This window comes from Etheostoma spectabile, chromosome 19, assembly GCF_008692095.1.
Source record: "Etheostoma spectabile isolate EspeVRDwgs_2016 chromosome 19, UIUC_Espe_1.0, whole genome shotgun sequence".
In the NCBI taxonomy this organism is placed as follows: Eukaryota; Metazoa; Chordata; class Actinopteri; order Perciformes; family Percidae; genus Etheostoma; species Etheostoma spectabile.
The window spans coordinates 15975838-16001004 of record NC_045751.1 but is presented as its reverse complement, the minus strand read 5'-3'; the positions used below and the strand labels follow the sequence as shown (position 1 = coordinate 16001004).

The 25167-nt window shown below is 40.9% G+C and overlaps 2 long non-coding RNA genes across 2 annotated transcripts in view; one reads left to right on the top strand and one right to left on the bottom strand.

Moving 5' to 3' along the window:
• The window catches only part of LOC116707238 (uncharacterized), a 9676-nt gene extending 1638 nt beyond the window's left edge, over positions 1–8038 (bottom strand). Inside the window, exon 1 of the long non-coding RNA XR_004336437.1 lies at positions 7920–8038. This is a non-coding gene — a long non-coding RNA (uncharacterized LOC116707238). The remainder of the gene's footprint in view (positions 1–7919) is intronic.
• On the top strand, positions 5232–20152 carry LOC116707240 (uncharacterized). Its single transcript, XR_004336439.1, has 3 exons — positions 5232–5471; positions 19638–19642; positions 20142–20152. It is a non-coding gene; the product is annotated as an uncharacterized LOC116707240 (long non-coding RNA).
• The last annotated feature ends 5015 nt before the right edge of the window (positions 20153–25167 follow it).

The following is a 25167-nucleotide window of genomic DNA, read 5'->3' as shown; positions in this document are numbered from 1 at the left end:
TATGTCTGGCTTCTCTACCCCTTTCAAATATTTTTAATGATGGAGTCTAATCCCCAAAGACTCTGTACATTTCTTTTTAAGCACATGTACAATAAATCTTTGCATGTCTGCAACAAAGTCTCTCCTGAAATTGAAATACATTATAACATGGCAGTGGTCAGTAAAAAAGTACTGTGGCGGTTTTAACGTGAAAATTAATTCAACATAAAGTTCCAGATATAAAACCGTTTTATTCCCAGCAATATCTTCATGTTCAGAATGACCTTTCACTTTAATTCTCGTGTCATGCTGAAAAGGCTCTTAAAAGCCTCCAGGTTTCCTCAAACCAGTAACAGCAGCCACAGCAACCGCTGCAGCGTGCCTCTCTGAAAGCTGATCGTCCTGCTTGCTGTCACAACAAAAGCCCAGCTAAACATCAAACAGGCTCTTACCAAGCACGGGAACATCAAAGACTTGTTTCCCTCAAAGACTTGCTTCTCTGCACACCAAACCTTCTCTGTGTTTGCTCAAAATATGGTTAAAGATACCTACACGAAACATGCAGTATGTGGTCAGAAAGCCTTATGCACAAGCTTACAGAAATGCCTGAACACCTGAATAATAAACGTGAATTGTGAGTTGTGTGTCATCTCTCGGGTTTTAGGTACATGAAGCACATGAAAGCAGCTCCTATCTCAACACGTGCAATAGCAATTACAGAGCAATCAGATGAAATTATAGGATGGCCCTTTTATCACAGCACAGGCTATAATGAAAGAATGGGAATGATCAAAGCACGTCTGCCCACTCAATGTGCTAACATGAGGCAGGTAATTACAACTAGAGGCTTCACACTGAACCTGAACAAGGAGGAATTGTTAAAAGCTAAGCGATAAGAAGAAAGTAATGTTCCTGATCATGAGGATACTGCCATGTCGTGTGTCTTGAGAATTCGTGCAGTACAACACTGTACAGGGAAAGGTGGAACACCCCTCAGAGTAATGAGTGTTTGATACAGAGACTGTTCATTACATGGAGCTAAGAGATGCCATTGGAAATGGTTAAAAAAAAAAAAACAGTTGGCAAATGTTTGGATAAAGCATCTGATTGTCTATCATCATCTATCACAGGCTAACTTCAACCAATCAGATCAACAAACTAGTGGTGTTTTAAATTAAGCTCAATTCAATGTATTTCCTGAGTAATAAATACAAAAGTTCAAGGAATGGCAAGTCTTTCAAACCATCTGTGAACATGGAGCGCCACCTATAATAAAGAAAATGCTTCATAAGGCTTCATTTGGACATCACTACAGCAAACCATATGACGAATCCTGTCGGGACACAAGCATCTTTTCCATCAAAAAAAACCTGCAACGTTTTAAAGAAAGACTCTTCAGTTGGGATAGAATGCTATTGCAGCATCTACGCTAATCTCTTTAGGAGCCACCATTGTTGTTTTGAATGAAGAAGGTTGCCTCTCTGTGTCGTCACACACGCCTAAACCACTTGATTGGACCGAACCACGGTGGCTCGAACTCAAATGCATTACTTGAAGCCTGAGAAAATTAATTTGGGATCACATGATCATCGTGTGATCCTGTGACCTTGTGTTACGGTGACACCTGGATTCTATTGGACGCAGCCGTGTCACACTACGCTCTGCTCGCCGTGTATTTTTTTGTCCACAGCAATTCCCACCAATTGGTCTCAAAACGTTGTCATTTGCAATTTGGCTCTCAATCTATTGTTACCAATGTTTCTGGTCATCTGGCCCAGCAGAAACTTCTTTGAGATGAAAGAAGCTACCCATGTGGTATGAAAAGTTGCCCAAATCCCCACAACCTGCCTAAAACAATGTATACTTGCCCAATTGAAGAAAAATTGGGCAATCCCCCAAAACTGACATGTACCAAATGATATTACAGTGATCAAAGTGGGGAGAGATGTGATATCACTGAGTCCAACTTTCTTTGGATGGAGCTCTCTCTCTCTCTCACTGCTGTTTGGTATTTCATAGTGGAGAAATGTACAGTCAGTGTGAAATGATCCGTGAGGGCTCTTACTTTGAGATTTTGGTTGCTATGAAACTGATTTTATACTACATCTTGACTACTAATCTCTGCTAAATGTAATGTATTTTTGTCACATGCAACAGCGTAGGCAAGGACAGATGGTCTAGAGCCATCACACCATGACACCAAGCTGTGGAGTAAGAAACATAGTCCAAGGTAGTCCTAATGGCCACAAAACACCGAAATATCTCTGCATTTCAATGTGACAGAAACAAGCTGTGCATTTTTAGGCACCAAACAGCAGATTGTCAGTCAGTCAGCTTGCAGCTCCTCAAGCAATGGAAGGGTCTGGGGAACAGAAACTGGGCCACAGACAGTTTGTACAACAACAATCTGCAGTGCACAGTAATCCAGGAAACAACTTCCCCACTGCGGGACATCAGAGGCCTCACAGCCCTCCGTGTATGACTAATTAGAGAAAAGATTGAAAGGATAGCAGCAGGCTGTTTGTTTGTACATACCCAAGACACGGACAGACGAATGACTGGGCCTTCTAAATGTTGGTTTGATTGCTTTTGCAAAATTGTAGTGGCACAAAGCAAATGGGGACAAATGAGCTTGAAATGTACCATTTGCATTATAGACATTAGACTGTATAAGTAAAAAAAACAATTCAAAAGTGGACTAGATTTATGAATATATATATATACTGTGTGTGTATATATGTGTGTATATACACAGCACATCCTTCTGTTTTGGTGTCTTCAACTACATGTTGAATAGTATTCATTCATTTGACGGTGTGTGTGTGTCTTTGTGGCCAAACTGCCAACCCTGAAAATTACAGAATGCAGACCAGCCATTTCAAGCCACCCACAGAACACAACCACCACTACGCTAAGCCGTCAGGCTGACAACCACTAATCTAACCTGATTGTGGTGCGGCTCCAAACCAGAGCCTGTAATGACCATGTATGAGTGCTCTAGAAGATGGAAGTGGAGGCGAGGTGACGCTCATCCTTGAGAAGGCAGAGGACACCGTGCCGGGCTCTGCAGGGGAAGTGGAGCTGTGGTGTGGGAGTCCTGGAGGTGAGCCAGCTCGGCTGTGGGAGAACTCTGGGAGATGTTTACCATGCAAAAACCCCAGGGAGGTCCATTAAATCCCACTTAAAATTGGCCAATCTTGAGCCTAGTTTGCCACCCCACCTCCAACCCCTCACGACAACTTCCTTTTAAATTGTTTCTGGGAGGCATTATTTGACTACAAGCATGATAACTGACAGCTGTGGAGCTTTAGATGGACGGTCATGACTCACAGGACCAGGAACTCACAGGACTCCGCTTTCTGCTGCTGCATACACAAGGAAACCATTAGCCAAACTCATGTGGTTAAGTAATTGCTGAAATTAAGAACGCTTTTTGGGTTCAGAACCTACATCATAAAGACAACAAAAGTCTCATATTGTCTCTTTTGTCTAAACATAATCAGTCAGATATCTAATAGTGACAAAAGGTACAAAATCCTAAAATCCTAAACGGACCCCAATGAATCCCAAATCCCTGTGTCCTCACGTCAGGGTGTGGCTTGCAACTGAAATGTTGGAAGAATCTATGTGTGTATTTTGCTTCAAATACCACTGGGTCAAGACAGCATGCCCTAAAAGCATTCTCACGCTCCGACAGAGCCTTCCCCAAAATACAACAGGAAGTTGGGGGTTAGACCATGAGGAGAGGGGTCAGGCAAGAGAGGCTATAGCTAAATGAGTGAGTCACAAAAAGAAAGCTTTGAAAGGACACAGTAATCTTTTGCCATATATGTATGTCTGTATTCCTGTACATGTATCTCAGTCCATGTGGGAGCTGCCTTTTCTCACCACTAGTGTATTTTTAGCATTCGCTTGGCTCCAGCTAAGTTCAGAGTCCCATAACTGACAATAACACCAAAATGAGACTTTAGCCTTGAACCTCAGGGACATTTTATAACTGTGCTAGTATAATCAGGCCAATAAAAACAACAACAATTTGTTTTAGTGAAAGACAAAGTTCTGGGCCGAGATACCTGGAAGCATGTAGGCCGCAGGGCACCACACTGTGCCATAAACAGCTGTTAAAAATGCCACTAATAAACAAACACCATGTAACGTCTGTAATAAGTTATAAACCAGGTTAAAGGAACAGTCCAATTTTGGGGAAATACTTGTGTTTGCCTCAGTTTCATCCTGTGTGGGCATTTGGCACGCTAATTAGCATTTTGTGTTGCATGCATGCATAAAAGCATTTTCTGTTTAAACCAAAGAAAGTTAGAACAGAAAGACACTAAGTAAGTAACTAAGGCTATGTTCACACTTGGTGTCTTTTTTGAAGCTGCCAGTGTCTATTTTATGTTAAAATTACAAAAAAAAGTGAAAAGCACTTTTTTAAACACCACCACCAATGTTTGCAGCTCAGAGCATCTTTTTAATTCAAATTTTTGCCATTATTAGAGTAAGGCCTCTATATAGGATGGGACAGCTTACATGGTGTATGCAGGAAAGTTTATGAGTCAAAAACTTCATTTCCTTCATTCTGATACATTTTTAGGCACAAAGTTATGGTGAAAATGTTTATTTAAACACCAAGTTCTGTAACTTTTCCCCAAGGAGCACATTATGCTTGCATATAGCAGCTGTGGATGAAATAGGGCTGTCTGCTGATGATAAAACGTTTGGGCACTCGTGATTTTCCTTGTGATTTAAAACCTCTTTGGCGGGCGCCAAAGCTTTCTCTATGCAAGAAAAACCCTGGTTTAGACATGAAAGGGGAATGACATACAGCAAAGGGTCACGGATCAAAGTTAAACCCACGGCCGCTGCAGCCAGGACTGAGTCTCTGTTTATGTTGCACGCACTCTACCAGGTGAGCTACCCAGGCGCCCCAAGAGTGTCTTATCAAAGTTGAAAAAAGTTTGACTTTTCTGAAATAAACACCCAATGTTAACCGCTTGTTTTTTTACAGATGACCAATGATAATGATAAGCGGGTTAGCGAGACCTGTCATTACCATAGCAACAACAAAAAGAAAAAATTGAAAAGTTGCCCAAAGACTGCAGATAAATTTGTGCTAGTGTCGGAGTGCAGCAAAACTCATTTGTATCACCGGATACTCTCTGTCCAGGGAACTGCCTTTGTTTTAAATAAAGTTAGTAGCACTCTTGGATATTCTAGCCGTAGCTGTTGTTATGGCAACAAAATACAAAGTCCCCCCCATACACCTGGCCAAACCAATTGCGAGTGAATCCCAGCTGTCAGTCATGACGTTTCACACTCTTTTTACAGCATCAAATAACTAATTAAAACCAAACTTATCAGAAAAATGAAGACTCGAACAAACTGTGAGATAAGAACTACCTAAAATGACAGAAACTATCTTTGGAAAAAAATGTATTTGACGTGTACTTTGATTTTTTAGTTTGGCCCATGTCCCATCCGCTAACATGGATGTACTGCTGCCAGCCAACAGGGGAGGATCCAGATGTTTTGGCTTCACATTTAGTCTATGCATCAACCCCTGGATGTAACATGTCAATAAGACAGCTTTGGAGCCACAGGATGGCATGTTTTGGTCATGGCAGATGAACCTGTTCTTCTAGAAATGTCTAAGCCATAGGCTAAAACCACAATAAATGACCCACAGTCTCTCTGTACTGGACACACGGAGATGAAACTGATCTTATCATTCGGCTCTGTGAAAAAAGGCAAATGTGTTTTCAAAAATGTCAGTGCTCTTTAAAAAAAGGTTTCATTTCAAGCGGCAGCCTTCCACGTACACAGGATATGACCTCTAGACTGTGAACAGACAGTTGGGATGACTGAGAGAAGGATGAGCACATAAAGCCAGCATTCAAAAGTGAATCAGTTCCTCTTCTCCATGGTAACGACAACCAAGGCTTCATTTCATTTCATTTTAAACCGTTATTTAAAACTTGGCACCCACTGAGGGAGACCTTCATGGTTCATGTTTATTGTAGTATTTTGAGCCATGCACTCTGCCAAAACAACTGACTTTGAAAATTGAAGTCTAAAACTGATCATTATGAGACAAAACAGTAGTAGTTTGTTTATTACCCGTGTGGAGTAATTAGGTTGCAGCGGAAATCACAATGGCATGTTTGGCAACAAAAGACAAGAAAACAGAACAACTACTGAACACAGTTTCAGACATATAAACAGACATCACTACACATAACATAGACCGGGACACTCATCCAGACCAGCTTGGGACTGTACAGGACCATCATTCAATAGGAAATGTCCTTTGTAACTAAGGGAAACTTGGATCTGTTTTTTCTAAACATAGGAGTGATGTGACATGATCCCATTCATCCTTAATGAACATCAAAGTAACTGCTATTCCAACGAAGACTTATAAGTTATGAGTCAAAGCATTACCAGGGAAATATTGTTTATCTTCATCATGGCTGTTTACTCAGGCCTGCACCCATGTAGTCCATTATAGTGCTGAAATCCTTCTATATCCCGTAACGGAAAAAAACAACATATCAGCTCAGCTATATGTTTGCCTTTCCAAACATAGTCTCCGAGCTAAATCAAATGATTGATCATCACGTTTCCATTGGCAGTAAAAAGAGACCCCGTATTAAAGGCGGAGTTGTGGAGCTAGACTCCTTTCACTGCTAGGAGTCACTGCACCTCGGCCTTAAAAGGGAAGAAAATATCATTTGATTAAAGATAAACTCTCTGCAACAAGCTACATTCTCTGCTCCAGTGATACACTGCGGGGCACATGGGAACGTCATCCGGGAAAAAAAAATATGCTAGACATTTCATGTTCGTGAAATGCTCAAAGTGGAAGAGGGGGGCACAAACAAAAACAGGAGCAAGCCAAGCTCCGGAGACGATGACAGGCTGCGGTTTCACTGTTTCTCAGCTCTGTTTGTGTGTATGTGTGTGTGTGTGTGTGTGTGTGTGTGTGTGTGTGTGCGTGCATGCCTGCGTGCGTGCGTGCTGCTTTTTGTGTGCCTCTGCGGCTGTGTGTGTGTTTGTGGGTGTGTGGGTGTGGGTGTGGGTGTGTGTGTGTGAGCGTTCTACTGAAGTTGTGTAAGATGTTTGTCGGGTGAAATACTGATGCTTGTTTTTATGTTTGCGTGTTTTCAAATGTGACCTGTTGACTGTTGGAGCAGTCGATGTGAGAATATTTTCTGTGAGAACAGACAGTGTTTTATCTTATCTCATGTCTCATCCAGGTGGAGGGAGAAGAGGAAGGCTGAGAGCAAGAGATGATCTGCTTATGAGAGGATGACAAAGAGAGGGAGGAAGAGGGTGTCCTCTTCACCCGGTAAGGAGCTGACCCTATTGGCTCCGCTCGGCAGCATCAGTAGTCATGTCTGGGTCTTTGTACGCTCTATAAATAGCTGCGTATGCTCCAGCTGAGTGGGAACAAGCTGTACCCGTCACCCCAAGGGGCAGAGAGGAGAATGGGAAGCACGAAATCCCATGGAGATTCCATGGGTTCTGACATCCTCAACAGTTATATATGATTAGTCTCCTTCAACACCTCCATGTGTTGAGTGTGGGTTAATGTCGCATTGCCAGACCCTCCTCCACAGCGCCGCTGAGGGTCTGACTCACCCTCACAGCTTTCCTGAATAGGAGAAAAACATGCTCTGCTGGTGTTAACAGGAAGCAGATTGTCCAACGTTACACCATGGTTCAAAATCACGGATGTGTTAGCTGGAAACAGAAAAAAATATTTTAGCAAAGAGAACAACGGTGAAAAGAAAGAGCAGGGATTCACAAGCTTGGACCGACAACGAGGTGGAACTGTTACTGAAAGGTATGCGAGCCTTCCTGACCGATACGACTGCCTGACTGACTGCGTCATTGTTTCCAAAGGTCTCCGTTTATGCCCGTTTAGAATACAAAGCAACCAAACCAAAACGGGGGCATCAGTATTTCAAAATTTCTCAGTTTTAGGGGCTCTGAAACGCTGGAATAGTGTCAACGTGAGGATTGAACGTAGGAAAATATATTTTGTTTTTTCAATGAGATGTAGCCTCAGGTTTCAGGTGCAGAAGCAACATAAGAAGACATCAAGAGTCTGGTCTTTTTAGCCGATGATTCACAATGTCATAGCCTACTGTGCTGTAATTGTCAGGCCCAAAATGTAACAACTGCAGCTGTATAATTTGTAAAAAGGCTATACGATGCAGTGGTAACGCTACAAATATTTTACAAGCATGTGATAATTCTGTCCGGGGGTTTTAACTTATTAATAAACCACAAAACCACTTAAAGGTCATGAAAATTAATTCCGATTTAGCAATTTAATGATGCATCCTCCTTAATTATTAAAAAGTATTAGTATCATATTGGTATCGGCAATACTGGCCTTGTTGGACTGATACCAAATTTTGCAGTATCACACACCACTACTGTCCAGGCAGGACACAGGTACAAAACCAGCTTTTATTGTTATTTTCTATTTAACCTTTATTTAACCAGGTAGGCTGTTGAGAACACATTGAGAATGTGGCCAAGAATAAACCATAAACCTGCAAGACAACAGAAAGTTTCACATTCAATGCAGTTCAAAAATACAAAATACAATAGGCTACATAAAATCCAGATTAAGTGGGATATACAAAGCCGGTGAAAAGCGAGGTATAAGTAAGCTTAAATCAACTTTTTCCTGTTGTGTTTGTTTGTTAAGGACAATAACGTCTCTTCAACTTCTCTCATTCAATACATATTTTTATTCTAAGCAATAAGGCAAAATGGAGTAACTAAGTAAGTAAGTAAGTAAACTTTATTTATATAGCAACTTTCACAGACTAGAGGGGTCACAAAGTGCTTTAAAAACAAATAAAACACATTGAATACTAAGCCATATTGCTAGTTAAAAGCTTGTCTAAATGATGTGTCTTCAGGTGGATTTAAAAGTTTCCCCAGAATCCAAAGCTCTCAAGGCTAAAGAGTACAGGTTTCACAGCTGTGGACAGGTTTTGCTTCACTCTCTAGCTCTGCAGGAAGTGTGCAGATCCCCTTATTCTAGACAGTTTATATACTATTCTACTTGGCCGTAGTCTTCTCCCATTGGTTAGCTGGGGCCACTGGTTCTTAAATCACTCCTATAGGGAGGAGCATACCTATAATTCATGTAACTCTTACATGACTTCCCTCATGATTATCTACTCAAACATACTCATACATATTTGAAATAAGCACAGTTGCTTTTTCTCCTTACACACACACACACACACACACACACACACACACACACACACACACACACACATTACCTAAAAACATGTAACCTCTTAGTAATGTCAATATCCTATTAAGGAACTTTAGGATGTTATTATTTCATCACAGTCCTTTCTAAGAATTTGTCTGCTCTACAACAAAATGCCAAACACCAAACTAGTGACTGCAAGAAAAGGGGTGTCTAGAAACAAGATAAAAACACAACATGAGGGAAAAAGTACTCAAAACAAGTGAAATTATTTGTCCATGAAGCAAGATAATTTAATTTGACATGCTTGCTTGATTTAAGATAATAGTGTAAAGTTAAACACTTAAAATAAGAAATGATTTCATTATTATTTATCAATTTTTTATCTTGGTAAGAACCAAATCATTTGCAGTGTACAAAGCAGATAACCAAAGCAACATGTGTAAGTGTGTACCTAACAGAGCCTTGGAACAGGCCCAGGAGCCATCACTGCCTTTTTGTTTGCCCCTAATGGTTGATCTACTTTCATTAGCGTGACTCATTAAGACTTAAATGCCTCAGCTTGCATAATCACAATGACGGATGACAGAGAGGAGGCCTTTTGAACACAGAGACGAGAACCACAGCGGGATCCGGGGCACTGATAGATCTCACAAAAACACAGAGCAGCTAATGAATGCAGATGTGCTTCTTGGTTGCCTCTTCCTTAATGAAGTAAGACGCCTGAGCCAGCTGTTTCCTCAGCAGGGCCCAGTTGTTTACAACTGGAAGGACCATTAAAAGCATGTCACTGATTTGTTTTTAAATAGGATTACTAATTCAGGATCGAGCCGTATTCTGGTTGTTGCCCATGCTTTACATCACGTGTGTCAAACTCAAGGCCCGAGGGCCAAATCTGACCCCTTGCAGATTTTGATCCGGCCCGCGTTTTAATTTAGGTTCACAATCACATTTTGGCCCCCCTAGTTTTTTCCAATCTGGCCCTTGATGAAATAGAGTTTGACACCCATTCTGTTTAAAATGGAAATGAACATTGCATTTATGCGTTGTTCTAATCCCTGAATAGAATGAATCCATAGTTTGTTCCTATTGTACAATCTGAATATTAAAAATGCATTCACCACAGTGGTGTACAATGTGGTTTACAATGAGTTTGAGATGTGCACAGTCACATTCCACTAATCTTCAAAGTGTGTACTTCACAGAAAACCATCTTGATGAAAGAGATTTATGTCAAGACATTCTAGAAAAAAAATACAGTCTTTACTGCGGACTTGTTTTTTCCACTAATATATGACAATGATTACAGCAGCTACAGATGGCAGATCTTTTTCTGATCTTTTTTTAACTGTTTAGAGAGAAATTTAAATGTGTCTACAAAATGTACACATTAAAACTGCTGCTAATGAAGAGATAGATTGATTAGAGATAGACCCCCAGTGCACGAATATAGTAGTGACGTTCAATGGTTTTATTAGCAAAGCTACTAAGCACAAGCAACAGTGTCCAATAATCGGCAGGCAAAGGGAAAACCAGGAAAACAGGCAATGGTCAAAAACCAAGGGAAACAACAGGAACTCAGGATACCAGGACAGGACACAGGGGAAAACGCTAGAAGGCTGAACACAGGGAAGCAGGCGATCTTGCAATGGGCTAAGGGGAAGACTGAACAACACTGACAATGAGACACAGGGCGGGGACAGGTTATCACACAGGTGGGAAAATCCACAGCAGGAAGTAAAACAAGACAACATAAGGGAGAACACATAACTTTCACAATAAAACAGGAAACAGAAAACGTGAAACGTGACACTAACCCAGTGTAACATTATACAACTCAGGAAGTAAAAACTAATCTTTTTCCCTTTTTAAAGTGTGTGTTATGCTGCAGTGCCATTGTGTGTCTGCAAGGACCTGAGGTGGGAGTCTGTTTGACTCTTTATCTTCAACAAAATACAGAGCAGATTTGGTGCCGTTTCACCATCACACGCATACAAGGCCTAACAGAGAGCACCAAGAACACCAAGAACAATAACTATAATGATAACAACAAATATAGAGTTTTAAAAAATCGTTAAATCGTCCACACCACAACTATAATGGCAACGACAATGGAGAGCGATATCGTTGGGATCCCTTTCAGAGCGCTGAATGCTAGAAACACTGACAGCCAATAAGAATCCATCTGAGTTTGCAACAGGAAACAATGGAGAGTGACACAGAGAGCCAATCAGAGTTTACAACATGGCACAGCGGAGAGAGTTGAAAGTATTTCTCACAGAAACCACAGAGAGGGAATCTTGTGTTTTAGATGTGATTACCATACTGTCAGTGTTTTTGTTCCGATGCTCTGCACAGATCTGAGACCGCCCACCCGCTCTCATTCCTGGCTCTCTGGAGCTCTGTGCGCCCGCTGTTATGGTTCTTGGTGTGGACGGCCCTTTAAAGACCACTTCTAATGCAAATGCTGTTTGGATTACACTTTATTCATGCATTAGGTTCTCCGTGTATGATATTTGAGGTCTGTTCAGTTGTGATGTGAATTCATATAGCTTTTTGTTCTTGGATTTAATATCGGGAGAGCGAATGATGCGATGCCTTGAGCCGGGAAAGCCTGCTGCTAGGGAAGGAGACTGATGATAAGAGACTAGAGCAATGGAGTGTTTAAAACAAAAGAAGAGGAGAAGAGTTATGATGAAACACACAGAAAAAGAGAACCAGTGCGCAGAAGATTCCTCTGAATACACATCATTCGGTGCTTTGAGTGGGGTAACAAGTGGGATGAAAAGAGGCCCTCTTAAGTGTGAAGAATGAAAAAGAGAGAGCTTGGGAGATGGCACAGCTGGATTAGCTGTCAGTCACATGTGAAGAGTTTTGTTGGTTTTGAGTTCCTTTTTGCATTTTTATGGACTGTCCAAGTAACAATAAATTACCTCCGCCAGCACAGCAGTTTTAAAAAAAGTCTTTCTTTATGATAAAATGGCCTTTTTGAAGGAAGATTGGAACCAGTTACCGGTCAAACAAGAAGCAATCAAACAAGTGCATTACTATGTAGCTGTGATTACCAAAGGAGGCTGGATACCTAAACCGAGTCCAACAGGACCCGACGGGCCAGGCCAGGCGGAAATTTAGAAAGGATGTTCGGGTTCGAGTTGAGCTCGGTCACATCAGTGCGATAAGGTATTTGTTGTAAAAGGGTGCTATGGCTCCTTTAAGAGAGCTCAGTGCGTGTGGGTCTGTGTGTGTGGAATGTGGTCAGAAGAGAGATAAAGAAAGAGGAAGCAGACATATAGATGCGACCAGAGCAGAGTTGGTGGAATAAGTTTGCGTTTTTTACACAGCGTGTGCGGTTTATGAAATAAACCTCAGACTGAACTCCAAGTTCATTCATTTGCTAACTTGCTCTATTCATTTTATAACGTGGGCCCTGAAGGTAACCAGTCTCCACTGGTTTTCTGACCACCACAGTCGGAAACAAAGCAATTGGGAAAGGTTAAAACATTGAGCATTTAAAATTGCTGACCATCTGTTGACATTTTTGAATGCCTTCCTACAGTTGCTTAATAAAAGCGGGCTTTCCACACAAAGAAACGTACATGTGTCATTAGCATGAGAAAAAAAATGAGATTTTAACTGTGTCGGACGCGGGTCGGGCTCAAACTGAAAAATACCGCCCGATCCACACTCTAATTCCCAACCAGGGGTATGTGTAGCTACCCCAGGGGGCCAGATAGGTAGAACCTCTGTGCTAAGTAAGGGTTAATTCCCTTTAAGGTGTCCATTGTCAGATGTTAATGGATGACGGTGAGGTGTGTACCGTGGTGGAGGACAGTTGCCTCTACTGAAGTTCATTAATACCTGACAATGGACACCTCAAAGGGCATTAACCCACTTGTACCATGTTGTACATGCCAAATATAAATATTTTAAACAATAATTCATATTCCCTGGTAAAGTCTACTCCAAGGTGCTGAAAAGGAGGGTTTGGCATATGGTCGAACCTCGGATTGAAGAGGAACAATGCGGATTCCGTCCTGGTCATGGAACAGCGGATCAGATCTTCACTCTCGCAAAGACGCTGGAGGGAGCCTGGGAGTATGCCCAACCGGTCTACATGTAGTTTGTGGATCTGGAGAAGGCGTATGACCAGGTCCCCTGGGAGACACTGTGGGAGGTGCTACGGGAGTACTATGGGGTGAGGGGGTCCCTTATCAGGGCCATCCAATCTCTGTATGACCAAAGCGAGAGCTGTGTCCGGGTTCTCGTTCCAGGTGAGGGTTGGCCTCTGACAGGGCTGCGCTTTGTCACCAATCCTGTTTCTAGTATTTATGGACAGAATATCGAGGCGTAGTCGGGGTGGGGAGGGGTTGCAGTTGGGTGAGCTGGGGATCTCATCGCTGCTTTTTGCGGAAGATGTGGTCCTGATGGCATCATCGGCCTGTCATTGTTAAGCGGCTGGGATGAGGATCAGCACCTCTAAATCTGAGGCCATGGTTCTCAGCAGGAAACGGATGGAGTGCCTTCTTCAGATAGGGGATGAGTTCTTACCCCAAGTGAAGGAGTTTAAATACCTTGGGGTCTTGTTCGTGAGTGAGGGGACAATGGTGCGGGAGATTGGTCGGAGAATTGTCGCAGCGGGTGCAGAATTGCATTCAATTTATCGCACCGTTGTGACAAAAAGAGAGCTGAGTCAGAGGGCAAAGCTCTCGATCTACTGCTCAGTGTTCGTTCCTACCATCACCTATGGACATGAAAGCTGGGTCATAGCAAAAAGAACGAGATCCAAGGTACGAGCGGCCAAAATTGGTTTCCTCACTAGGGTGGCTGGCATCTCCCTTAGAGATAGGGTGAGAAGCTCAGTCATCAGAGAGGAGCTCGGATAGAGTTCCTGCTCCTTCGCGTCGAAAGGAGCCAGTTGAGGTAGTTCGGGCATCTGGTGAGGATGCCTCCTAGGGAGGTGTTCCAGGCACGTCCAGCTGGGAAGAGGCCCTCGGGGAAGACCCAGGACTAGGTGGAGAGATTATATCTCCAACATGGCCTGGGAACGCCTCTGGATCCCCCCAGTTAAAGCTGGTTGATGTCATTTGCATCTAGTAAGGTTCTCATGCAATGCAAATGTTCACTGCTCCAGGGGATAGAACAGACCTTAGCTACGAATTGCCAACCTTAGCAACCAGAGATATTTATAGTTCGCCCAGCTTAAAGAACACTTTAGCCAGAAAGCTAACGCTATTCCAGCAGCTGTCGATCAGCTGACCATACATGAAGGCTATTTAAACCAGGCGCTGCAAGAAAAAAGCTAGGAGAATCATTAAAGATCCAAACCACCTGGGCAACAGCCTTTTATCCCTGTTGAAGGTACTAGATACACCAGGCTTGTCACTGAGTGGGGTGAAATAAAGTAAACTAGCAGTGTATGAGCTTTCAGATATTTCCTGGAAAGCCTTTTGGATGTCCAGACCTCAGATCATGAAGCTTTGGCTAAACCCATCAGAGCATCCTCTCCTGAAATGAGGATGGTGAAAAGTCATCTGTTTGAAATTCAGTGGAGCTTTAAGTCACTCAGTCACACTCTCCTAAAAACAAAGAGGCAGACAACCCATTGTTAAGGGCTTCAATGTTAAGCTGCCATTCTATAGACAGCTGAAAACAATCTTCCGTAAAAGCCAAAAGCAGAATGACAAAGAAATCAAACACGCAGACACACTGCAGTGAATCCGAGCTGCCATGCTGTGATATTGGTGATGACAGATGGAGAACATTGTGTTTCATAAAGTTGGGCTACCATACATCTCATCACAAGCTGTCACGCTCCGCAACATGCCAGCGGTGGAGCTGATGAACAAAAACCATGAAAGATGAGAGTGCTGAACGAGATTACTGAGCTGGATTTAGCTTCATTCGCCTGACTAACGCTTGCTTCTTGGTGTAATAACAAATAATGATGAGACTTACTATTAGGGGTGTTACAATTTCGATTTGAAATGAGCTTTCTTTCAGCTTACCAATAGACCGGAGCTGCACTTTACCACACACAATAGCTCCTGTTTCTCTGAAGTCATGAATAGGGCTGCTCAACTATTGGAAAAAAAATCATAATGACAACTATTTTGCTCAATATTTAAATCACAATTATTACTCATTGTCTTTTGGAAAGGATTTAACTTCAAAAACAGTTAAAACAAATTGTAAAAACACCTTTTCTTTAAGAACCCAACGCAAAATAAGAGTGTACTTGCAAAATGTAAAATTTGTTTTTCTCAATGACTCTTTTTGTGATAATTATCTGAATCTTAAACTGGATTAAAATTTGGATTAATTACACAGCCCTAGTTATAAACGAACATTCACAGAAAAACTAGTTTAAAAAACTAGTTTGTAGGCTATGCACACCTCAATATGGCAAGACATTTTCTCAGGCATCATTAACAAATAGATTTGATTTGGAAAGAACATTGACCCAGGCAACTCTTCCATCCTCGTTTAGAGCCACCAAGTTGCTGTTTGCAGGTGAGGAAAATCCTTACCATCTAGTGGCTTTTTCCTTGTTGTGTTCAACAGTTTGTTCTCAATTGACTGCCAACATAAGTAATTGTTAGTACAGTTTAAATCAATTATTTAAATTTAACCAGATGGTCTTGCGTGGTAACCTGATGCGCTAGATGGTGTGTTATACGAATATATAAATAATAAACTACCATTGGAAACTGTTTAGAAAAGGGCAGTGATTGGATGAATCATCTGTCAGTCACATTGTTGTTTTGAACAAACATTCACACACATCTTAACCACGGCCGTGTCTGCCAGTAGATCCTTACAGGACGCTGATTGGTTCGAACCGCTGCTGTTCAAACACAAATGCATTTTTGAAGCCTGATAAGATGGCTTTTCATTTGAAAAATTGAAAATGACAAAATTTTTATAACTGCTGTCCATCAAAAATTATGGACAACAAGAAAGGACTGGATTGATCGCAATGAAAATTGACTTGTCTGTTTTTTTCTGCATCCCCCGTGAGTTTGTGTGTGTTCACGTGTCAGTCGCGGGGGACTGCTCGGCCCCCTGCAGAGCCAACAGGATTGAAACAGCAGCCGCTTCAGCAACTTCAGAGTGAAAAATAATTTACTTTAAAATTTAGTTTCTTTGATGTGAAAACGTTTACAGGTTGGCAGGACAGTCTGAAATGTCTTTTGTTGTACGTTTTGTTGGTAAATGTTGGCTGTTCAAGTCACACACGTCTTGTCTTCGTAGCAGAAACAAGGAAATGAACATGGCGACGCACGTGTTACATCAACCCGTTCTTGCTCCCGCTTGGTCATTGGCTCTCAGAGTCACATACTGATACACAGTGTGGCATGTGGGACTGCTGGGATTGGTTGGGGGAAACTCTGGTTATTGGTCAAATTTGAGGAAATGCTGTGGTGATTGATCAAAATTACAGGTTGCACCGAAGTCCAGGTGAATTTGCATGAATTGGCGAGATCGCGACATCGCGAAATCCTGGAGGGACTGAAGGACTTATGTCTCAGCAGGATTTGGAAAAACTTGCTTTTTTCTTCAGTAGATTCAACTACAGTGTCTTAACAGGTCTCCCTTAAACCTATGAGCGTCTGCAGCTGATTCTTGAGTCCTCACTAAGACCAAGAAAGTGGATCACATCACTCCAGTTCTGAAGTTTAATTCATAAACTCCTATTGGTTTATAAAGCACTGAATGATTTAGACCCAAAATATATTTCTGATCTGCTGCTACATTATGAACCACCGAAACCTCTCAGGTCGTCTGAGACAGGTCTGCTTTCTGTCCCTAGAGTCCGAACTAAACATGGAGAAGCAGCGTTTGGTTTCTATGCTCCACATATCTTAAATAAACTCCTAGAAAACTGCAGGTCTACAGCACTTCTCAGTTCTTTTAAGTCAAGGCTGAATCCCTTTCTTTGCCATGCTGCCTTTCTTTAAATTGTTCTTTTCTCATACTGCAGTGTAACTTGTATTCTCATGTTCTATCTGTTTTTATCTTTTGAAGTGTTTTACACTGCTCACTGTTTTTTGTAAATACTTTGAATTGCCTTTTTGCTGAAATGGGATGTATAAATAAAGCTGCCTTGTCTAACTTCTTATCTACCACCAATAGCAGGACAAAAATAATTATTTTCCTTGACTGCATGACCAAATAACCCTCACTAATGACATTCCCATCAGACTGAGCTGTACTTTTTACTTTTTTTTGTAAAGCATTATGAATGGCCTTGTTGCTGAAATGTGACATGAAAAAACGCTGCCTTTCCTTGGTGAACACGGTAAATATTATAATAATAATAACCTATATTTATATAGCGCCTTTTAAAAACCTAAGGACACTTCACAGAACTACTGTGGCTAAGCTAAGTGAGGCTGCATGCTGCGCAAGGTGCAAGGTGATGTTTTAGGGTTTTTTAAAATATGTCCAGTCATGTAGCATTTTAAACATCTGCAGGGAAGGTGTTCCAAAGGGATGGGACTGCAAAACTAAAGGCTCTGTCTCCAAAGGTACAGAGTTTGGTGGGGGGGAATGGAGAGCAGACCAGCGTCTGAGGACCGCAGGTTTCGGGGTGGGGTGTATGGATGGAGGAGGTCGGAAAGGTACTGTTGGGCCAGGGCATGGAGGGATTTGTAAGAGAGGAGGATTTTATACTTGATGCAGGACTTAATTGGGAGCCACTGAAGGTAGATGAGGATTGGGGTGATGTGGCAGAGTTTTGGTAATACTGGAGCCTGTCTAGGGTTTTGCCGGGGACCCCAGACAGGACTCCATTGCAGTAGTCCAAACGGGAGGTTATGAAAGCATAAAAGAGACTATATATATATATATATATATATGTATATATATATATGTAGAGTATATATTGACTAAACATCAGCATGTTAGCGTTTCTACAACATCATGGAGCTGCTAGCATGGCTGTAGACTGAGTCGTGCTAATTTTCCATTTCTCTTCCAATGTTGTTGATGAAAGATCACAATTTAAATGAAATTGTCAAAAAGACCAAGTTGAACTTGCTTGATAGTTTAAAGTTTAAAAATGCAGTAGATTACCAGGTTGTTGTATTATATTAAATCATTAAAAAAACTTTTTTTGTTAAATAATTCAAACATATTGCATTGCTAGGCTGCCAGACTGCTTTGAAGGAAAATCAACGCCATACTTTATATTTCAGGCAAACTGTTATATTATGCAAATGTACAGCAGGAAAGGCATCAAGAGGACAATGTTTTGAACAATCTCTACAAATGTATTGGCCTGTGCTCCAGAGCACTGTATGTCGACTTCAGATTTCATGCATTTCTCTTTGATAGCATCCCCTCTATCAGAGATAAGAGACCTGAACAGGATATTGGGACTACATTCAATCAGTGGCATGAGTTTTGGAGTAGGGCCACTAAGAACCGTGAAGAAGGGTGTACAGTCTGACATACTAATGAGCAGGATTTCTCAGCTGTGTCAGACATCAGTTTCTGTGTGCTTCAAAGAGAACACAACACAACATACAAAACATACAATTTGCAACATGAACATGAACACACCAAGATCGAGATCCCCCATTGTAACATTTTCCAACCAATCCCTCCAAAAAAAAGATAGAACAGAAAATAGAAGATACATATGTCCGCCAAATACTTGGTGATGTATTTAGAAAGGGATCCCGTTCAAACAGCCGGGCCACTTTAGTCCACACAAGTTTTACGAGAGAGATTATTGGATGTTTGGCAGACAGGTTTTTTTAGGGTGATAATGGGCAAGAAGATTTCTCAATACAATACCAGGGATGGGCTCTCAGGAGCAAGTGACCAGTGGGACCAATGCCTTAAATTAAAAGCATAGTAGTAATACAACATATTTGGTAGACCCAAACCTCTTCTATCAATCGGTCTTTGTAATTTATTAAAATATAGCCGTTTTTTGTTTCCATTCCATATAAATGTCTTTTTTATCCTGTCAAACCATTTAAAATATGACAGGGGAACCTCAAGAGGAAGAGATTGGATAAGGTAATTCAGCTTGGGAACACAAACCTTTTTTTATAACATTAACCTTCCCCGCTATTAAGAGATTGAGAGTCGCCCATCTATTAACATCACAAGAGATTTCATTCAATATTGAATCCAAATTAACGTTAACTAGGTATTTTAACTGGGGAGTGAATAAGATACCCAGATGTATACGATACCTTGCGACATTCAAAGCTTTTTAAATCCACAAAAATTACTTGATTTCTATGGGTCCATTTAAGAGAATATAACACTGACACTGAAATGAATGCTCACAGAGACAACAACACCTGGGATTAGTCAGTGTGGGCAGTATTTCTGCTGCCGAGATGGTTGAGAGTAGCAAACATCTAGCTAATTCATCTCCACTCCAAACCTTGGGGAGGGGGGGTTCAGAAAACCAGTCAGTATATGGTGTTAGGGTCAGGGTTCATCCGTGAAGAGAACACCTCTCCAAAATGCCAGACGCCGGACCAGTCAGTATTCACCCCCACCCACTCCCACCCCCAGACTAATAATGTCACTATTATTCTGAATAATAATATTCTATTATTCAGAATAATATTGACACGTATAGATGCTCATTTAGACTCATTCAGAGTCCAAACCTGCCCTGCAGCTTTAATGACAGAGATGAAAAAGATACATAGAAAGCACTTGAAACACAAAGCCCTGTGGACACCAGTCCCTGTAGCACAGCACACTACAGACCTCATTTCAGTACAGCATACATGTCCTTCCACACGGCAATGAATTCAAGTGTAAGTGGAGGACGGAAATCCCACATGTTCTGTTTCAGTTCCACTCATTGCCATTCATGTTCTTCCAATTGATCAAGGAGACATCTTTTAAATCAAGATGTCACAAGCGTCATCCTTATTTCTGTGAGAGGTTTAAGACTTGTTATCTCACAGGAATAATCTTAAAAGAAAACTTCCACAGTGTGGAAATGTATACGTTATAAAACAAACACGTTATTTGAAAATTTAAAGTTAAAATCAAGGTAAAATAGGGAACAAAAAGACAAATGTAGGTCTTTCTACTGAATATTGCAACAAATGTTCCCAAGATCATGGCCCATTATAATTGCATGATTATCTCTTGTAGTCAAAAACGGTTTTCAGGTATAAATGTGTGTGCCCATACTCTAAGATGGTAAACTTAACGTCAGTTGAGAACATAACAACCTAACATAACAACATAAATCAGAATAATCTAGAAGATAAGTTTATTTAAACAAATAATTTGACTTGTCTCATTTACTGTATAATTACATATTAGCTAATTAGAATTTTTACATTATCAATCTTGAGCGCGTCACAGTGTGTTTATGCATCTCTCAGTGTTTAGTCTCTCACAGCAACGAGACTGCCTAGACCTTGACCCCTTCCAATAGTGTTCAGGACAAACTATTTGTACTTAAAGTGAACCTCCAGCACTGTGCAGAAATCTGATATTGTGTTGTTTATGGCAGGTCGTTCTAACATTTAATCAAACCACATTCCCATCTGTAATTACCAGGGGTGTAAACATTCACCGATACAAATCAAAATCCAGTTGTATTGTCACAGACACAGCTACATTGATAAACGGACCCCTGCATCAGTCTAAATGGACAGTGATATGTGTCCTATTTACAATTCCCATTTGTAGATATGATTCCCATTGTTGCTACTACAAAAGTATTGCAGTGCTTTTTTGGATCTCTCTGAAAGGGTCCACTATCCTTCCCCAGCAGTTTCAGAGATTTCAGCCCTCTGGATTAAGTTACCACTCTGTGAGGTCGTTGAGGGAAAGCCTAGTCTTCTGCGTTTATGTGCTCAGTGCCTCCTGAGATCATTGGAACTACACATTTTGTGCAGTTCTCCAACTGTTTGGCCTAACTTATATCACAAGTTAGCAGCCCCAACAATGTGAGCCGCAGGAATCCAGCAGAGGCGCTTCCTGTTAAGAAGAATCAGGCCCAGTGAATGGGGTCGAGGTCATCTTTACTGCATACCAGAGCACGGATGCTCTCTAAATTAAATTAGTATGAATACAAGTCTATATAGCATCAGTTCATAGGGAGGCCCGGCTTCTGCAGTGACAGGGGTGACAGGTCAGATCTCACTTTCCAAACCACTTCACGGTGTTATTCCGGGAGCAACCCCCAAGCTGTTTGCTTTGCTAATGCAATCCGAGACCTCAGTCTACCAATGAAATATGCGTCCATTCTTAAGTAAAGAACGTGTCATTTCTCATCAAGCCATTACACTCGTGGATTTCAAGAGTTATTTATGTAATCAGGATGAACTTTATGTTACCTGCCTTTTGTGTCAACCTCTACAGTACTCCACAAGATGACTTTTTGCCAAGACCAGAACAGATGAATGACTCATAGTCACTGCAATGCATGTAGGTGGTGAGAACAAACAAAACGGCATTGCACTGTACTCCACTGGGGCTACACTGACAAAACGTTAAATGTGTGGTTTCAAAGGCAGTTTTCCATATGTCCAGTACTGCTGTGCAGTGTCTCTGGCTGTAGCTACTTTTCCAGATTTGGTTAGTGAGCAGGTATGGGTTTTGGCACAATGGTATTGAACCTTTCAACTTTTGCACAGATACTGTAGAAGGATGGAGTTGTGAAAGTCTTAGCATTGAATGTATTATGTGGCCCATGACTAGAACCCACCCCCGGATATAAATTTGCACAAACTTGTTATTCTAACACAATCTAGATCACACTTGGATGTATTACTAGTTTTAAAAAAAAGATCCAGCGCTGTGTGAAGTTAAGCGTTTGGAAGAACAAGTCTAGCAGTTTCCCACTGTGTCCTGTCTTTGTCTTCCCATCTGGTGCTCAGCGCACGCAAATCAAATCAACATGGGTCTTCTCCTCTGACGTAAAAAGATAAACAAACATAGAGTTCCCAAACTTTGGGACAGTCCTATAGGAGATAAATCAGATCCACATTCCATGTCTGCCCTGTTGCTTTCTTTTCCCAACCCATAGCTCTTTAACGTGAATAGAGAGGAGACATGAGGAGCCCAATGACTTACAAAGATTCATAACAGCTGCAAGTGCATGCACTAAGCAGGATTTACCCTATTATACTTTATCGACAGAAATGTATAGGTCAAACAGCAAACAGTCACCCACAAAGCATCAGGCGTTCTTTGAGATTTCACATAAACAACGGTTAAAGTTACCCAGGCTACCGAAGAATACCATAATTCCTCCATTCAATTAGGCCTAAGCAATGCACCCCAAGCTTCCATCCTTAACAAACACCCATGTGTATCGGCTCTTCCTGTCTCTTCACTGTTGGCTGTTGTAATTTAACGGGAGAGAAGAGCTAGAGGGGTGAGGATCGGGACCTGCCTCTGTTGAGCGGTTACCACCGCCATCTTTAGCCAGAGAGAACATTATTTCTTCCGCTTCTTCCTGGGTTGCCACCCTGGCAGAACATGTCCTAACAGGGCTTGCAGTAGGTGAATCTGTCGTGCTATTAACGTCACCTCTACAAAATCCTTAGTTAAACCAAAATGAATTGCCTTGTTAAACTGCCTTGTTTTGTTGCTGACGGCAGAATGGATTTCAAGGACTTTGCGTGCCGATTAATGGTGCGTTTATATTTTTTCTAAGAATCTTTGAGTTAACATGTACTTAACCATAAGTTGAATTTGCAGGGCTGCCAAGCCTTGACGCTAATGACAAGGATAACATGTATACTTATCTTCATTGAAGTGAGTTATGTTTAAATTGCCGTCATGCATGAATCAATGATATTTTTGCAATTTAATAATCCACAATCATTGCAATACACAAAACTGAAATTGCACGTCAAAATGACACATTGTCAACATTTCACAAATCCCGTTTTCAGGGGAGCCCGTGTCTCCAAGAGGGAAGCAAGAGGGCTCCAATCACATGTTAAATAGAGCCTGTGTGAACATGTGTGTCTTCCACATACTGAGACAGAGAGAGAGAGCTGAGCAGAGGGGAGTGGGTTAACCACACAGCGTTCAGAACCAGCCGAGTGGCTGTTATCGCCGCGGCGCGGTTTATTTACTGAACCTAGAGATGAGAATGGTGCCGTGCCACAGGGCCACATATGTTGTGTGCAGTGGGGAGAAGAGAAAACATGAGGAGAGGACAGCTGGGGTGTTTCATTACAGAGAAAACAAAGTGGGACAGATATGCAATGCAGAGACAACACCTCTGTCAGTGTTAGGGTTAGGAGATTTACACCACCTATACAGGCTGTTTGCATTAACGATTTGTACAACAAAAACGTAAACCACTGTTATTCATAAGGTATTCTACGTATTTTTTGCTGTATGCAGGGCCGGAATGTAACTAAGTACATTAACTCAAGGACTGTACTTAAGTACAAATGTTTAGGTAGGCTACTTTACTTGTCTTATCTTATCTTTTCATGCCACTGTCTACTTCTACTCCGCTACATTTCAGAGAGAAATATTCTACATTTTACATTCATCTGACAGCTTACTTACTTACTAGTTACTTTACAAAAAAAATTTTTTGCACACAAAAAATATGCAGTTTATAAAATCTGATCTTTTATTATAAATTAAACTACCCAACAATATAACAGCAATCATATAACAGCAATCAACGCTGGCTAAAATGATTAGACCATTAAGACCTTACACTTAGTTGTGTGACAGAACTGTTTGGATTGTTTCCATTTTCTAAATTGGGAGTACTTTTACTTTTAATACTTTAAGTACATTTTCTTGATGATACTTACATACTTTTACTTCAGTAACATTTTCAATGCAGGACTTGTACTTGTAATCAATATTTTACAGTGTACTATTAGTACTTTTACTTAATAAAAAAAAATTAAATAAAAAGTAGAGAAAGCCCAGGCTGTTTGTGATAAAAAAAAATAAATATTATAATATATATATATATGTATTATATATATATATATATATATATATAATATATATATACACAAACGGTCAAAAGTATGGGGCCACTTACAAATTTCCATTCCACTCGATGTTAGACAGAATACCAGCTGATCTGAGTGGGGGGGCTGATCTTTATGCAATATCTACATTGCCCATTATCAACACATTCATCCAATGTTCAAGGCACATTCTGTTTACTAATTGATATAATTTAAAAAAACTAACTGAGAAAACATTGGAGAACCTTTTGCAATTATGTAAGCACATAATGTAATATGAAAACTGCTGCCCTGGTTGAAAAAACAATGAACTGAATCAAATGGTATTCTGTCTACAATGGAGTGCAATGGAAATTTCAAAGTGACCCCAACTTTTGACCAGTAGTTGTGTAATATATAGCTATATATATATATATATATATATATATATATATATATATATATATATATATAAAGGAAACCTTATAGAAGACACAGGGTTTGTCTTGTGCTGCATAAACTGACTACAGCCTGCATCTCATTGTACAGCAACAATAAATGAACCTTAAGTTACTTGCAAATGCATTTACAAAATGTCCCACAATTACCGAGACTTTTATGTTATCAAGACCTGCTTACTGCACTTATCCAGTGCAAATAAAACAGCATCCCTTGAGAGAATATCAAAGAACCACAAGATGCCCTTTCCAGTCACTGTAATGAGATGAAATTGGCAATTACTCTGTTCCTATTTTAACTTGTCCTCTCTTGGAGGCTCTCTCCATTAATTCCCTCCATTTTAAATCTACATTTGATTGCTTTCAACTGAAGCTGAGTGATGTGACAGAGGATATAGAGACTGAGGGGGATAAGAGGACATGGATGAGGAATAAATGGAGAGAGGGAAGAGTTGAAGGAGGCGATGAGGGAGTCATGAAATCAAGACAGGATGGAGAATTTAAGACTAGAGGAGTTTATTAAACTTGGTCATTGAGCCATTTGCTCGAATTT